Genomic DNA, 19204 nt, shown 5'->3' with positions numbered 1-19204 from the left:
AGTCCGGATATATGTATAAAAATGCTTACTTTGTGAAGTTTTATCGATATAAGTGTCGGTAATTTGTTCGAAGTAACAAGTAATTTTTCTCGTTATTGGAGAAATAAGGCACACAGTTCTGTTTTTTTCCAGTGTATAGTAGTTTTTTTACATATTAATAAACAAGAACTTCCAGACTTTGTTTACGAAATTGTGAATTTTTTCCTTCCCGAAATCATGGATTGTTTTCTCTTCCTGGCCCCACATCGACGAACAACGTTCTGTCTTACATACACAAGTTGAAATCACATACAGCCGTGCTATTAATTAGCAGTTGAGGAATTTTGAACTCAACCGTTCACTTCAACATTAATTTTTCAGCTGAAGATGTGTCATATTCTCGTTATATGCTAAGATGTCCTAGTAACCTATTATAGTTACTGCAAATACGATCGTGTTCAACATTTTGAGACAATTTGTCCTACTTTCCGCTGACGAGTGATCTGATAGCCCTATGTGTAATGAGAACTGTTTTTACTCAATTTCTGATATGATTTATTCCAGCATTTCCTTCAACTTCTATTACCTTATTATTACCTCCAATGATTACACAACTTTTCCTTCGTGCTCGACCTTTGGGTTCAGAAATGTTTACAACACCCCCATCTCCCGCGTGTAAATAGCAGGCAACAACACTCTGGAAGACCATAATGTATACAACTTGTTTACTACATATTTTACGAAAATATTAGAATGTTAGCTTGATATAACTGTGGATTGGAACGAACGAAATAAAATACCTGTTTTATACGCACACTGGAACGAGCGCAGGCCTGCTGTGAGTCACTCTGGCAGTGAAGGTCACTGATCGAAGCAGTTGGTGCTTGCTTACTACAAGCAGGCGCCTTATCTTTCCTCAAGGAAACACGGAAATCTTAGTTACTTTCTTTCGCCAGACTAATGGTGAACATTTACAGGAACGTAAGGAGTAGTATCGTATTCTATTGGAATTAGATTTCGTGGTGTTTAAAAGATATCATAACAATATGTAAATCTCTCTTGTGACCTACACTGAACTAATGTTAAAGTTTCATTGACATGTGAAAGCGAAAATTTAGAGATCCTTCTTCCTTACGATTTCTAAACAACCGAAGAGTGTGGTGAACGTGAAACTACTTATTGTTCGCATCAACGATATGTATTATACAAATGGTCTCTAATCAAAAACCCTATTACATCACAGGAAGTGATATTTAAAACAATTCTACCACGTATCCAACGTAACCAATATTCAGATTGATTCCAAGCTTCTGTTTGGGTTATTTTGTGTCGCATTTTTACCTCTTGCGATAGTCGCGACGACGAAGATGATGGGTAATGATACGAATGCAATGCTACATCTAAGCCTCAACAGGTTTCAAAAATGGATCCTCTGGCTTTGTAGAGAGTTACGGTGATTTTGATTTTTATTTTCATTTGGTATTTTAAGTCCACTTTATGCACACAAAGGCTAATCGAGACTGCATCTACAGTTTAAAGTGGAATCCTAACCACTGTGTCTCCACCGGGTATCGAACAGGGGACTCCTTGATTACAATGCGACTCCTCTACTACAGCGCCATCGGGAAGGATGAGAGAGAGAGAGAGAGAGAGAGAGAGAGAGAGAGAGTTACGGTGACTACGATAATGAAGAATTGAAAGTAGCAGAATGCCTAAGCTATTCTTTTGTCAATATTGGAATCGTTAATGAATGTTATGATTGTCAATTCAAATTGAAAAAAATAAACTACTTGTAAAAGATTTCCAGAGTGCCGTTACAAATCGTTAATTTTTCTCTTTCCACACATTACTTTGCTACTATGTAGATATTTCCATGCTAAGATGTAGAAAGTGCTGCATTTTCAGTGTTTGGAATTGCGTTTTATTTCTGAGAATGGAGTGAGTAGTGGGAAAAGGATCACCTCACATGTTTGGATTATACCTCCCCGCCAAAAAAAAGACACAAAATATATATCGGCTGTTGTTCTTATAAGGAAATATAACATGTATGAATTGTCTCAAGAAATATTAGAGCCTATTCACATCCCTACGGAACTTGGAAGAAAGCCCACGTAGAGATTGGGAAGTTTTGTTACGACAAAATTGGGATGTATAGTAAATTACAATGCAAAGTCCTACCTTGTGCTTTGCACCAAGCCATGAAGGCGTATAGGGGGTGTGGACTTAGTGGAGTTAGGGCCCCACGCTTTCTTCATCAGGCGGAAGGTGGGAATGATGTGATCAGCACCACGCCCCTGGCCGCCATAACCCCCCCTTTCCCCAGAGTTTCCTCCAGGTACCGACTTTATACGACGCTGGGTGGGCACCGAAGCAGCTTGAACAGGTGGACAACATCCCGATTATCCCCCGTCGAGGATCGAACCCAGATCTCTCGCATGATAATAAAACGCCCTAACGACTGTGCTACTGCGGCACATACAGTAATTAAGGCAAGAATTGTTTTAGCGTTTCGTTCAAGATTTTTAGGGGAATCATTTTCGGAGATATAACGGGTAGCTCTTGTCGGTTCTGCGACCTGGGTTGAGAAAAGGCGATTTTCTGACGAACGACATTCCACCTGACAAGTCACGTGACTTTCCTGCATTTCCTGTGCCTGTTGGCTTTTGCATGCAAGACGAGGTGCTCCTTGAGACAGACAGAATCACCCGATTACCTAAAGGTGCAATGTGTTTTGCCTACCTTTCCGGGATTATTTACTGCCATTAAAGTCTTATGGGGAAGAACTTTTTTCCACCACTGTACAAGGGCGGCAGGTTAGGAAGGAGGTCCTGGTGCTCCCAGACAAGCCGGACAGGTAGAACCTAGCACCTATCAGCCGAAGCGATTAGACCGGGTAGTTAGGTTGCTGCTAGGCTCTGCTACTTGCTTCTTCTTTCTTCCTCCTTCCTTCCTTCCTTCTGGGATGGCTGCTAGGCTTCTGGCTGGATGGCCGGTTTTTTCAAGGATGTTTGCCAGTTGACATCCGGGAGCCAACTGAACTCCGGGATTTTTTTTTTTTTTTTTTTGATTTGACGTCAGGATTTGTGTATCCCAGCATATTGTTTATTTAACATTAACTGGAATCGACAATAATTTACAATACTGTTACAATAATTACTTTTCTTTACATCAATATTTTACAAAAACTAACGCAACTGTCGCGTTAGTACAATTTACAATGTTCCCAGAAAATCCCCAAAATCTACTCACTACTACATATATATGAACAATCACAAACATTACATTAACTTGATTGTCATTTCATTTATCTGGTTTATATAAACAGTCATGGACGGGGAAGTGAAACCCTCTCTACTCTGGGTTTTATTTGACCTATAGCTTGCACTAATGGGTTTGGATGCATCGTAATCCGCCTCCACAGGTTATCCCGGGCAAAATGTAGTAAATCTTCAATCCTTGGCTGGTCCATGTCTTCGTGGAGTTGTTGTATACGTGTCGCTAACGGGTAATGTCCAATGTATCTGAATGCTCTGTTTTGTACATATTGCAATTTCTGTAAATGTGTTTTAGCGGCCTGTAACCATGTAGGGCCGGCATATAATAATATAGGTCTAATCATCATTTGATACAGATGGAGTCTTGTTTCAATTGACAACGCTGGTGATCTTAGTAGAGGCATGAGGTATCCTGTTCTTTGTTTTGCCCTTCTTGCCACCTCATCTAGATGTGGGCCAAAAGTCAGTCTTGTATCAAGGTACTTTATCTTATTGACCGTAGGGACTGGCGTCTGGAATATTTGGAGTTTGATTTTCTCCCTAGCTCCACTCGATGCAAAAACTATGGTGTTGCTTTTTGTTGGATTTATTTTTATTTTCCATTTCTGAGTCCATTTTATTAATTCTGGCACATACTTGTTAATTCGTTTTTCGCAAGTGCACAGTAATTTTGCATGTACTAACAATGCAGTATCATCTGCATATGTTGCTAGTAATCCTTCTTTTGGATATGGAATATCTGCCGTATATAATGAGTACAATGTAGGGGAAAGAACAGAGCCTTGAGGCACCCCTGCTTCAATAGATCTGGAAGTAGATTTCTGCCCTTGCACAGTTACTATAAACTTTCTGTTTTGCAGATAATTCATCATAACTTTTAAGTAGCACTGAGGTAGCGGAAGTTGTTGTAATTTGAGCATTAGTCAACCGTGCCATACTCTATCAAATGCTTGCTGCACGTCCAGAAATAGACCAGCGACACGATGCTTTCTGTTGTTATAGGGCCTCCCGATGGCGCAGCGGTAGCGTCGTCGTCTTGTAATCAAGGGGTCCCGGGTTCGATACCCGGTGGAGGCACATAGTGGTTCGGATCCCACTTTAAACTGTAGGTCCAGTCCCGATTAGCCTTACTGTGCATAAAGTGGACTTAAAACACCAAATCAATCAATCATTCAAACTTTCTGTTGTTATGAACAGCAATATAGTCAACGACTCTGACAAGTTGTTTGGTAGTACCGTGATTTTTCCGAAAGCCAAATTGGTGGTTTGGTATTAGCTGATGTTCGTCTATAACAACTGTGAGACGCTGGCACAACACCCTTTCGAAATGCTTACTAACATGAGATAATAGACTTATAGGTCTATAGTTTGTCTTCTCGTGCGGATTCTTTCCCATTTTTGGAATAGCTATTATCTTTGCCATTTTGCATTGTGTTGGAAAATAGCCCAGTCGTATAATGTTAGTAAAAAGTTTGGCAAGATACACAAACCCCTTTCTTGTGAGATTCTGAAGTGCCGCAGGTGGAATACCATCTAGACCAGGTGCTGCTTTCGGTTTTAGCTTTTTTTGTCAGCCTTTGGACTTCACGAGGTGTTACGTGTGGAGCATCAAGAATCGATGGAAGTTGTAGAAGTTGGTCGGATATATTTTGAACCTCTTGCTCTGTTTCTTGATCATTAAGTTCTGCATTAAGTTTGAAATGCGTTTGGAATTGGTCTGCAAGAGTTTCCGCTATTTCCTGAGGATTCACTATAGGTCCATCTGGAGAATTTAAGGAATTCAACGTTGGCTTATCTCTTGCATTGAGGGTGCGCGCTAACTTCCAAAATTGCCTATCTTGTGGTTCCAGTTTTCGTAGACGTTCATCCCATTGGGAGGTCCGCTCTCTTACTAGGAAATTATGTAATTCTTTGGCAAGCAACCTCCATTCGTAAAGATGGTGGGGTGATTGAGTTCTATACCAGCGACTTCGGGCCCATCGTGTCAAACAAAGTAAATTTTCCAGTACTGGAGAAGTGTTTGGCGTAGGTAAAGTAGACATGGTAATCGTTGTTCGGCTCCAAGATGTTTTAATAACCTCTGTAAAGTTGTTTACTGCTTCATCGATCTCCTCAGCCGTATTCATTGATTGATGGAGGTTCAGTCTCATATGTGATTGCCGGCGAAAAGCATTCCAATCTGTTTTGGGTTCCTGTAGTACCTGGAACCTATGATAGTAGATGCCCTGGGCAATAGCTGCGATAACAGGGAGATGATCCGAGGTAAGAGCGTCTTCAACATGTGGTGCAGTACTAATGCCTACTCCTTTGTTCAAAAGTACGTCTAAGACATCAGGTGTTCCTCTACCCCTAGGGTAGAAAGTAGGGTCCAGTGGAGCAGATATAGAAAATTCAGTATCTGGCAACGCTTGTAGTAGAATATTTCCAGACGGGTTAGATATTCTGGAATGCCATATAGGATGCTTGGCATTAAGATCGCCTCCAACAATAACGTTGGATCCCAGTGTGTCCAATTGTAGTACGTCTTGATAATCCAGCACTGTAGCTGGAGACCGATACGCTGCAACTAATATCAGATCTTCTGAAGTAGTATGCACCTTAATTGCAATTGCCTCAATTGATGTAAATGTGGGTAGTGCTATTCTTGCCGCGTTGATTCCTTGTCTTGTTAATATGAGAAGTCCGCCTTTTCTTTGTTGGAGTTGGTCTTCACGGAAAATTCTATAACGAGAGATGGTCCATTTCATGTGTGGTTTGAGGTGAGTCTCGTTAATTAGTGCAATATCTATATTTTTATTGCAAAGTAGATGAGTGAGTTCAGGTGTCTGATTTGCTATGCCATCGGCATTGTATATCAGCAAATTGATATGTTGAAGCAAATTATGCCGACTAAAAACAGCCATCAGATTGCATTTCCATCAGTATTTGTATTATGATTGGTATTGTAGACATTCCCGAGGTTGCTTGGGAGATCTTTTGTAGTCCTCGGGATACATGTTGCCATATCTTGGTAAAGTTCCATGTATTAGCCAGATACAGGAGTATTTGCAGACCTTGGCCAGCTTGCCCAGTATTTGTTGTAGGTTGGTGACGTTGTCCCATTCGAGACTGTGGGTCAGCTCTGTAGGCATAAGATGTACTATAACGTGCTGCTTCAGTGGGCCTGATAGATGTTGAAGCTGGAGCTGAAGCTGCTGGAGCTGTAGTGGTGGTTCTGACAGGTTGACTGGCAGTTATCATCTGAGGTTTTCTCTGTTGTTGATCTATTACAGTGAAGATCCGACAGCCTCTAAAGTTTGCGGGATGTTCTCCCCCACAGTTCGCACATGTGGGGGGATCATCCCTCTTCTTCTGACATTTATATGCTTCATGTGGTTTACCACATTTAACACAGCGTGGTATGGTAAAACATTGTTGCTGGGTGTGGCCTAGACGTTGGCATTTATGGCATTGTATGACTGTTGGGGGCAGATATTCTACGACCTCAATCCTATAGATGTTAATACTTTCCAAATCATAGATCGTTGATGCTGCTGGTGATCTCTTGAGAGTAATCAGGAATAGTGGTATGTTCTTCCTTCCGGGACCTTTTGGGTTACGCTGGCTCATTTGGTGAACAGTCATAACTTCAAATCCATAATCAATGAGCTCCGACATGATGAACTTCGTATCTAGATCTATAGGAAGATGTCGAATGACAACCCGAAGTTGACGATTTTGACGATTCGGAGCTATGGCGAATCTTTCTCTGTTTGTTTGAAGATATGTTTTCAATTTGTTGAAATCATTTGATGAAGTACGTTGGAAACGTATACTATCCATTGTGTAACGCACCCTTGGGTTAATCTTGGTAGTTTCGATAGTTTTCATGACAAAATTATGAGGTGCCGGTTGATGATAGACATAGATCAACGGCTCTCTGGTAGGTTTTGGTGTGGAAACGGAAGGTATTTCGTTTTCTCCCTCTGTTTGAATCTGCATATTTTCAGGTGGTAATTCCGGTTGGTCTGATGTGAACGCATCATATCTATTTGATGTTTCAATTGTTGATCAGCAGTCACAGTACTGGCCGGAACTGTCTTTCTTGGAGGTACGAGTTGAAACCCATCGGGATCAACGGTCTTGTTTTGTGTGGATTGCATATAACGTTCTCTTCTATCCGTTGGCTTCATAAATAACTTTTCGGAAGATGTGGAATATACTCGTCGTGGTGGGCGCATTTTCCCTCCTTGCGATTTGGAGATGGCTCCCGTGTGAGCGGATACTCTTCTCTCTTCATTTACAACAGAATCTGATGTGTAACCGTACTCCGATGCAGTGCCCTGAGGTTCCCGGTTGTCGATATTGTTCATTTCAGAATCGCTAAGGCGTTCTGTATCTATCATTGGTTGCCTCGATAGCCTATCAGATGGAGGAATTGGGAACACGAATTGTCCCCCCTGAATGGTTGAGCTCGTTGGCCTATCGGATGATTGGGTTGTTGAACGTCTTCCATTATTTCCCTGGACGGGGTCGGGTAGGTTGAAGTTCCTCACTGACATCGCGCGAACGCGTGTCTATGCCGCGGCGATCTCGACGTTCGATGGTCTGGAGCTTCGTTGGGCACCGTGAGGTTTCCTCGGACAGAGGAACTCCGGGTCTCGCTGCGCTGGCTTTATACTTGCGGTGGCGTATTGGTGGTGACAATTTTAACTACAAGTACGCGTAGCTAACTCATTTTTTACATATTGCAACCTTCGTACTGAGAAACATCCAAGAAGTGACATTAAGAAAACACTAGTGGGAAAATCACTAGTTGAACGTGTCAATATAAACTAAAACTGTGTGCATTCAGACAATACATTTGATATTGAGCCTCGCAGGACTCTTCAACGAATTTGAACAGTATAAATGACAATAAATGATAACATTCACTGAATACAGCGACCACACAGGGTCGAAGCTAATAAACGTAGAGGTGGATCCGTTAACGTTTTCAGAATAGAGCGACCACGCAGGGTCGAAGCTAATAAACGTAGAGTTGGATCCGTTAACACATTTAAACTAAAAGTGTACGCTTCGCAGGGAATTTTAGCATGCACTCTTTATCCAAATCTTCTTAACAAAATATAATATTGCGACCGCGCAGGGTCGTTAAATGTGGCGACCACGCAGGGTCGTTACAACTGTCATTTAGTGAATCTATAATCCTTTATAAACATAAATGCAGTTAAAGAGCCAAGTGATTGTGTTGCAAAATATGCTATTAAAAAGGTACAAGACCTCTTTTTTTGTTTGTGCACACCCAAATATAAAGTTATAGCTACGCCTATGACTGTAACACAAATTCTTACCCTCAGAAAATTTTAATGGGGGAAAATTTTTAATAGAACAAGATCGTTGGTGGGAAGGCGAGAGATACCCCTTCTGCCATGTTAATTCGTACCCTTATGTGACGACCAACGCTATGGAATTATCCTTATAATGAAGAACATGTCTGAATGTGAATTTTCCACTAAAAGAGGACATTTTCTCATTAAGACTGCAGTTCGAAAAAAGTCAAAACAGGGAGTAAATATGGTGAGCTGCCCCGACCAAATTGGAACATTTAGTAGCTTTGCATAAATGGTTATTAAACTAAAATTACTAAATATAGTAGACTGCAGACTTCTGCAGTCTGCCTCTCTCCAGAGACAATCCATTCATTTATGCAAAGAAGAAAATCTAAATTCTTGAAAAACCTTAAAGATTATCCATGTTATTTTTGTAGGTTTGCATCAAAAGATTTCATGGCTCGAGGGGGGGGGGGAGAGTACGGACCTGTATAGGACAGAAAATGCGGTTTTTGTAGGATTCATAACATTGAAATGAAAAGTGCCACTTTTGACAAATTGCTAAGATGAGGATGAGTGATGATACAGTGAAATTGATAAAAATGTACTTACAAACACCCATGCTCAGTCCAGGATTCGAACCCGAGACTCCTGGCGTCGTAGCGCGCTGTGCTAACCACTTCGCCACGGAGGGCGGGGGAGTTTTTTGTGAGTGACCGCCCCCTCATGACATGAATTTCATATACTCATCCTCATCCTCATCGTCTCGCTTACAGGGACGGCGCTACAGGGGGGCTAGGGGGGCCTGAAGCCCCTCAAAACAGCACTCAGCCCCCTGTAGCCCCTTAAGTTTTTGTAGTACGTTAGACGCATTTCGACTGAAAACTTAAAAAGTAGAAGTTTACATTTTCCATTATAAAACTTCCACTGGGGCAAGTACAATGTTCAAGTACATTTTCTAGTACGGTTAGATCGCAAGGTACATTTTTACGATATGTTGTAAAATCAAGAGGAGGGAGGGCAGCTGCAGATATGCCTGGATAACAGTGGCCAATGATCATTTGATACTAAGTAATTGGCCAAACTTGCTACGAAATCTTCTGCCTGCCTGGTAGGTGGACGTATTCAGTGGCTGTGATATTGTTCTTTCATTGTTCATTGTAGCTACACTTATTAGCCTCTATAGAGGCTGTATTTCGGAATAGGTCTAACAGGTGTGACAAATGAATTTCTACCAGTAAAATCTAAAGAACGTCATGTTTCTTTTCTATTAGGCCTAGTTCCTCATTCGACAATTGCACGAGTGTTAAATAATGTTCTCTCATTGGTTTCCTTTCATCTATCCTGATTGCTGCAAATATTTGAGAGGGAGAAATACGACGTTAAAGAATTAAGAGTACACGAACTACCTATTTCTTAAATGCTAAGAATTGAAAATATTAAAATTGGGCTCTCACCCGATAAAACTGCTGCCTTGATATCAAGTGATCACGGGTTCGATGCCCGCTGGAGGTAACATTTCAGTAAGTGGTTCGGATCCCACTATAATCTGCAGCTCCCGTCCCGATTAGCCTGTGTGCATATAGTGGACCTTAATACAAATTCCATCAACTAATCATTGCAATAAATGCGAAAATCAGCATGCTTGGTTAATATTATTGCTCGCATCATTTGTGAGGTTAGAAAATATTATTTCTACAATAACTACCGTCATAGTGGCCAAATTTGATTCCGTGCATTAGAATCAATCTTTGAAGCACATCTAAAACTATTGATCCAATTCTGATCAGTATTTATGAATAATATATTCTGCAATAAAATTATTATCTTCAGCAGATATTCTCACTAATCAAAATGCCTATTGCAAGAGTTGCAATATTCGTTACTTTTATGTAAATATATTTGTCTCCTAGTGGAGGTGAATTTGTAGTGAAAATTTTTCTGTAACTTGAGAGTGGCACCTCCTAAGTGGGCGGTATTTCTCGCATCCTCCCCATTTTAGCCCTAATTTCTGAATTCCAATCGCTGAACAAGAAAACGTAAGATATTACATCATGACAGAGAAAATGATATCATTAACACACTTTCTATTGAAGTGTGGTATTGTTTATTTGACGCCTACTTTATAAAGTTAGTGCCGCTTTTCTGAAGCACGAAATGCTGCTATCTTGCTATCTTTCGCCACTGCCTACTGTTGTGATATGGACAGTTTAGTTTAGAATTGTGGTATACTATGAGGCGGAAAGGAGCATCAGCAGCTGCTTGCAGAGTTGAAACATTCAAAATTGCCTTTTACGAACTTTATAAGATTTGTGTTATTGAAATGTGCATACCCCATCAACGGCTGCTTGCGAAAAATCAAGGGTTACCTTCGTAATCGAATTGGTAACGAGAGGTTGAGTGCTCTATCTATTCTGTCCTTTGAGAAAGAGCTTGCAAAATCTTTGGGTTTAAACAAGGCTGGAGCTTCTCATAAAAACAGACTTATCTTATGGTAGTTTTTTGCTGTGGTTCATTTTCTCATTTTGACAAACCAAACTCTACATGAAAATAGTGTTGCGCGTAGTATTTATATGTGTATGCAGCGAGTTAATATTGTAGTTCTTACGGCGTATTTTGTATTGTTCATATAAATAGTAAGTCTGTGATATTATTCCACTCAATAATGGCTTAGGAAAAGTAAACAATATAACTACTACATTTTATTTGACATAAAAGATTTCCTGATTGATTGATTGATTTGGTGTTTTAAGTCCACTTTATGCACAGTAAGGCTAATCGGTACTGGACCTACAGTTTAAAGTGGGATCCGAATCACTATGTGTCTCCACCGGGTATCGAACCCGGGACCCCTTGATTACAAGACTACGACGCTACTACTGCGCCATCGGGGAGGCCCATAAAAGATTTCGTGCCTGGAACAAGATGCAGTGATTTATCTGCAGATGCAGTGAACCTGACTGTAAAATATGTCATGGTAAAATTATACCATTGTAAAGTATTACGTAAATACCTTTTTGCCGGTATAAGTTAGCCCCCCAAGAATTTGAGTCCGAAATCTGTAGCCCCCCCAACCCCACATATTTCAGGCTGGCTCCGTCACTGCTCGCTTACCAAAAGTGTGAGAAGTAGTACATAGTACAGTTTGATAGTTTGTTTCTTTCAATCGCTTGTTTATGTTTATCTGCTAAACGAATTTATCAAACTTATACGTACTGCAATTCATAAACATGACGCCGCAGAGACTACATAATATTCCAGTTCAGAACCTATTCTCGATTTTGACACTTTTAGATTTCTTCCACTAAATGGCAGAAGCACACACCATTGTTATAAGCAAGACTTATTCAGAATTGTTGTTAAGAACAAAGAGGGAAAAGTCAAATTTTAAGCCAAAAGTATAGAAAATGCAAAGTCCAAAGGATGAAGGACTTTCCACAGACAAGAGTTATACGCATCAAAGAAATTTTGTTCCTTGTTACCAAAAGGAACAGAAAAATATACCTATCAAAGCATGTACTGATAAAAAATAAGAAATTTTAGTGCAATACGGCTAACGAAAATATCGTATCAGAAGTTTAAACAAAGAAAAATATATATTGTATAATTAGAATGATAAAAAATACATGTAACACAAAATTTAGTTTTCAAAAAATTATACAGAACCACATCGTCCAGACAAACACAATATAGGGTAGGCTATCTTCGCCACTTTCAGCTGACTGCAATACGTCCAAAGGAGATATCGGGCCTCATGGTCACTTCTGGTCGGTTGCAATACGTCCAAAGGAGATATCGGGCATCCTGGCCCCTTTCGTTCGATTATTGCAATACGTCCAAAGGAAATATCGAGCCTCATGGCCACTTCCGGTCGGTTGCAATACGTCCAAAGGAGATATCGGGCATCCTGGCCCCTTTCGTTCGATTGTTGCAATACGTCCAAAGGAAATATCGAGCCTCATGGCCACTTCCCGTCGGTTGTAATACGTCCAAAGGAGATATCGGGCCTCCTTTCCGCTTTCACTCGATTGCGATACGTCCAAAGGAAATATCGAGCCTCATGGCCACTTCCGGTCGGTTGCAATACGTCCAAAGGAGATATCGGGCCTCATGGTCACTTCTGGTCGGTTGCAATACGTCCAAAGGAGATAACGGGCCACCTGGCTGCTTTCATTCGATTGCGATACGTTCAAACTAGATATTGACATGTTCCAGACTCATTTTATCAACTTACATTGTTTAATGAGTATTGCTATGGTGCTTCTCATTGTTTAGGGGTTTTACATTGTTTATAACATTATTTCGAAACATGTTTCCAATAGAAGTCTGACAGGCTTCTACTATCCACGTCAAAAATATTGAGCCCTCGATTTAAATGCTTGTAAAATTGTACTCCATGGGTGGAAAAAAGTCAAATATACGTACCTCATTGGAAAGCCAGAAGTATTTTCTTTGAGACTGTTTAAAAGAAGACAAAATTATTCTAACGCTATCTGTTCTCTATACAAACAAAAATGTTCGTAAATGTGTATTTTTCTTGTGTTTTTATATATATATATATGGAATTTTTCGGTGTGTAACTTGTAAGCCTGTCGTAAAAATATTTTTTTTTATGACTCAAGCTTGTTTATGTGAAAACATTTCAGCCATATATAATATTGCTATCATTTGTAGAACAGCCACAGTTAATGCTTGATTGCAATGTTGCAATCTCTGTAATGGTCAGCCCAATGGTCATGCAATGCAAATCAAAATGATGAGCGTGGAATAACAATAAAATTTACATATCTCATCCTTGTACGTACAACATGCAGTGATGTCGACACTTGGGGTAGCAATCAGTGGCTTACCCAAGGGAGGTTGGTGTGGGTCATAATCCCCCTCCCCCTTTAGGGCCCTGTATTCCTAAAAATAGAACGTCAAAGAAAGGAAACGATTGCAAAATGAGGAAGGACTACTGAAAAGAAGCACACGTTAATCCCACCCACTTTCGAAAATCCAAAACAAGTTGATTTGAGTATTAAGCCAGAGATCCCGGGTTCGAACCCCGACCTGGGCATGGGTGTTATTTGTGTTTGTCCCTTCATCAATGTTATCGTACCATCTTGACGATTAGCCAAAAGTGTAGGAAAAGCGAAGTAAAACAAACCAAATCAAACAATCAATCAATGATTTGATTTATGCTACTTAGCGTCGCTGTCACATTTGGTTAATGGCGAAGATGGTACAATACAATTAATGAAGAGGCAAACACAAAAAACACCCATGCCGAGGTCGGGGTTCGAACCCGGAACTCCTGGTGTCATAGCGTGCAGTGATAACCACTCCCACGCGGTTGGTTGATTTCGTGTTTAAGTGCACTTTATGTACATAAAAGCTAATCGGGACTGGACCCACAGTTTAAAGTGGGATCCAAACCACTATGTGCGTCCACCTGGTACCGATCTGGGGCCACTTGCACTCCCCCACGGAGGTCGGCCGACAACAAGGATGAGTGGAAAGCTCTAACTATTCGGATACTTGGGTATCGGTAAAGCAAACTGCGTATTTACTCAGTGATACGTAAATTTCAATTGGATTTTTGAAACACCATATTTGCATATGATTAACGTTTTTCCAAAAAAATTGCATTCCTTGATTTCCCTAATTTCTTCATGATCTCGTTACTGAAGGATCCTTGCTCGAGCCCTGGCCTGTGAATGAGTGTTTCCTTGTAACCACTCTTCATCCGTTTAATTTAATCAACGTTCATCGTCATGGCAGAAGTTAGGTAAAGTGATGGAAAAGCAAAGATAAAGAAAGGAAAAAGAAAATACAAATAATTTCCTCTCAGTGCATCTGCACTGTGAAATCAGGAGTCCAGAGTTCTCTGTTTATGATTGTTCCTCGTGACTTCCATAACCTCATTAGCTACTTATCGCGATTCAGTAGCGTACGCAGGATTTCATGAAGGGGGGTGTTATTTCTAAAACTTTTTTCCAAATTCACATTGCCATTGTTTTATTATACTTTAATTAAATAATAATAATAATCACAATTAATTAATAATACTTATAATTAATTAATTAATTAGCTAAATTAATACTAATAATACTACTAATACCACTACTACTACTATTAAGTAGTAGAGATCTACATAAATATAGTATTTATGAAGACAATAGAACGAAATTACTTTCTCGTCATTCGATTTTTATCAAATCCTAGGAGCATTTTTTTTTTGTTTCTTTGTTACGAAATAATTGTCTGGTCAACGAGGTGAGACATTTTAAGTGTGAAGAAAATCCATAAATACAAGAAAATATATTAAAATAAATTGAAATAATCAAAGTATGGAACTCATCCAAGGAGATGCGATGGTCTGGTCGGTAGAGCGTCTGACAACCACGCGGGCGATCCGGGTTCGATTCCCGGAATTAGTCGGAATTTTTCCGGCTTCTTTCCCGCATAAATGTCCCTGATAATTCAGGTCTGAATTGCCTCGCTGTTCTTACCAACAGAACATTTTGTAATAGTTAAGCTTATTGTCGTTTGAATAACTAGTCAACAAGGTGAGACATTTTAAAGAGATAAGACATTCAAACGTGCTGCGGTAAACAATATAATGGGAAGGCGGACTGGTGACTGTATTCTTGTCCGCCTAGCCTTTGTCTATACATTAGCCTCTTACAACGTACCAATAACTTTATTTAGTTAATTCTCATTGTTCACACACAAAAAAATACATGTTCGTTGAACACTGGCGTACGTAGAGGGGTGGCCGATGGTGTTCCAGCCCCTACCGAAATTTTGAGAAAATCAGAATTTTCAAATAAAAATCCGTTACGAACTTTAAAAAATCAAAATGTGTAAATGCGAAACCTCTTTTAAAGTGAATCCCGATTACCATTTTTGTATTTGAATACAATTTTAATAGACTGAAAAGCTCCAAAACGAAGCCATGTGCTATCCACATTTACTATTCCAGCCCCTTCCGAAAATAAAAATCCTGCGAACGGCAGTGTATTGAACATTGTTGCAACTGAGATACAAAACAACGTTTTTCTCTTTTAAATCATAGTTACCCTAACCTAACCTCATAAACTCGTGTTTATTTTCAAAGCATCACTCTGAAAGACGCGTGTGTTTGGAATGCTGTGCTTTTCTCCATGGTGCATGGAAATAATAATGCAAATTATCATTATTGAAGTAGTAATAGTAATATTATTGTTACAGATCTTTGACTGTGAAAAATTGGTCATTTAATTTTTTTCCACAGCATTTTTCATAATATTTCACAAGCTCAAGGGGGGGGGTTTAAACCCCGTAACCCCCCCCCCCTTGCGTAAGCCACTGTCGCGATTAAATCTATACAGCTAGAAAAAGTGATGGAAGGTGGCAAAAATTAAATATATTAGAGGGGATGAACAGGTAACAAAACACACTTTTTTGTAGTTTCTTCAACAATATTCATTTGGCTTTTTTAGTTCTGGGATACACTTTACATTCCAAATTATTTCATTATTCACTGCAGAGTACAACACATAGGAACAAGAATGCCCGCTCGTCACTGGTTCGAATCCTGGCCTGAATTGTTCTTTGTGAGGTCCCTTCATCAATTTCATTATATCATCACTCATCCTCATTTTCGCGATAACCAAATGTGGCAGAAAGGCGAAGTAAAAGAAACCAAACCAACAACAACAATTAGAATGCGCGTTTTCTTGCCCAAATTAATACATCCGTATTCATGACTGTTTAACTTACCCATTTTTTTTATTGGAGGCCAAATTATTAGAATATTTAAATAAAACACTACTAAAACGAGAGCGAGAGAGAGCGTGAGCAAAGATTTGTTATTTAATCATTATATATTCCATATTTGAAAAAATGAAAAGAAACCATAACATTTTTGTCTGCACATAATACAAGTACGTTCCCATTCATATACAAATAAAACTACATCCCATATTATACATAATATTGTACAACGTTTAAAAGGTTGTGTAAATACAGAGAACATAAGTACTGCAGAAAATATTCCCCTGAGTTCTTTAGAGGATTTACAAAGGAATCGAAGGGAAACCAATCCCCTATCTGTCCTATAGGAGATAGACTGGACGACCTAAAACCACGGGCTTTAAACCATGGGAGCGGGGGGTGAAGGGGCAAGGGAGGTACAGGCAGAAATCTTCCCTTTCGCTTCGGGCGGATCTGGTAAGGCAGAAGAAGAGCCAGCTTGGGTATCCAGCCTTGCCAGCTGATCACATCGAGGGACGAGAAGTGCGTGGAAAGAAATGTTGCATATGAACTGAGGCTTCAAGATAATAAATATTGTGATTTGAAAATAATTAGAGATGTGAGATTGATTGATCTATCTCTGCTAGACTAGCTACTCCTCAGTGCACGTCACTGACAACATGTGAGATTGGATACAGCACTCTTCTGCATGAATCCATGAACCTCCAATCCATCAACCCATAAGTGAGTTGATGGATTAGACGTTTAAAAATTCACTCACTGAGTAAAAGCAATGATTTCTTAATTTCTTTTTGAATTTAGCTACTGGTTCAATAGTTTTTATGTGATCTGGTAACTTGTTGTATAGGTGGATGCCTGTGGATTTTGGACCCTTTTCAAATAGTGTTGTGTTATGCATTGGATCTGCAAGATTGGAGTTATTCCTCGTGTTGTAATGATGTATTTCTTTGTTGCATTTGGAGAACTTTGTCAGATCCATTCTTACATGCCATAATAAATTAAGTATATAGAGGCAGGGTAGTGGTAGAATGCAAAGTTCCCTGAAGATTTCTCTACATGGTTCATTCCATTTCTTTCCCATCATAATTCTTAATACTTTTTCCTGAAGATTAAATATTTTTGTGCTGTTTGCTGCATTTCCCCAGAATATAATGCCATATGTTAGTTGCGATTGGAACAGGCTAAAATATAGGGATTGTATTGTGCTCTTTTTTGTTACATATTTCATGATTGTTATGGCATATATGATTTTGCTTAATTTTCCTGCTAGATAGTTAATATGGGTGTCACAATTGAGATTGTCTTGTATCCATATGCCTAGTAATTTTGTGGAATTTTCAAATTTAATGTTTTCATTTTCTATATTTACAGTTGATATGTTGCTTCTATTTCTTGGGTGGTGGAATTTTGTTGCTACTGTTTTGTTTCTATTTATTGTTAGTTTGTTGCTGCTGAACCACTCTGAAAGTCTCTCCGTTGTGTGTTTGATGTTTGAATTAAGTGTTTGCTCATTTTTGCCAGTCAGCACTATACTTGTGTCATCAGCATATAAAGTTGTTTTGGTTCGCTCTAAGTTTGATGACAAGTCATTTATGTATATGATAAATATTGATTGATTGATTGATTTAGGTTATTTTACTTTGCGTTTTGTGCCTCTTGGCTAATTTGCAAAGATGGGGATGAGTGATGAAATGATGAAATTGATGAATGGACATTCACAAACAACCATACCCGACCGGGATTCAAACCCGGGACCCTTGGCGTCGCAGCACGATGTGCTAACCACTCGGCCACAGGGTCGGGCTATATGATAAATAGTATCAGTCCCAGGATCCAGCCTTGGGGGACTCCACATGATACTTTACAAGATTCAGAAAGGCAGGAAGATACAGAAGTGTTTCTTGTATGTAAGATTTCCATGATTTGACTGCGGTTTTGTAAATAAGACTTACCATGAGTTTACCAACCCACCTTATACCATAGTGGTTTAACCAATATAACCAAGGTGGTGGCTTGTTTTATCTGTGACCCCAACTTTCTAGTAATTTCCTTCAATAAAATGTTCCAAGAGAGCATGAAAAGAAGACGGTGGACCAGATGTGGCTAGATCAGCATGCTACCCCTTGTTTGAAACAAATAAGATCTTCAATTTTTCTTTTAATTTATTTTTTTCAAAATATATTCCTCTGAATTCAATTTATCTGTCTCCCAGGGACACATGTTTTTAGATGATGCTATATTTTACCATTATCCCAAACACAGGGTGCTAGGTGCCAACAAAATTCAAATTGCACTACATTTACCACAATTATGCTAGGGTTGGTATCACTGTGTGAGGCCGGACTCACTGTGTCCATTTCGGGCGAACGTGCCCTGAAATTATGCTTTTCCGTGCATGAATCACATAGAATGTTATGGTACCAGCTGAGGCCCTCAGAGAAGTAGCTCGACATGCGACGATAGAGCCTCTGGCAGGAATGGAAAGTTTTGGAAATTATCGTAAGGCCTAGAATTTCAGTTTTCTTGTATTAAGGCATCATTTAATGAAATTATAAGTAATAAAATAATCCGCAATAGCCCAATATATAAGGGTAGGCCCAGTTTCCGGGCCTCTTATGAAGCTTCACCACTGGGTAGTTGCTATTTACTCTTAAATTGATTGACTATTATTATATGATGTGTGGAAAACATGGTTAACTATTCCATGAAAAAACACCGTACTTGTGTTGCTCGTGTCAAGTGTTATCTTTAGACAACTTGGAGTTGCTGATGCCTTAATTTTAACATGATGGGAAGGGGGAAGGGGTTATGTCTTTATAGATATCAAAACTAAAAATTGTCATGCAGACTCTTGTTTGATTTTTGTTATTAGCATCCTTTTCTGCCATCACAATGATG

Source organism: Lepisma saccharinum, chromosome 6 (assembly GCF_977018435.1).
Source record: "Lepisma saccharinum chromosome 6, izLepSacc3.1, whole genome shotgun sequence".
Classification (NCBI taxonomy): Eukaryota; Metazoa; Arthropoda; class Insecta; order Zygentoma; family Lepismatidae; genus Lepisma; species Lepisma saccharinum.
This window is presented reverse-complemented; position numbering follows the sequence as displayed.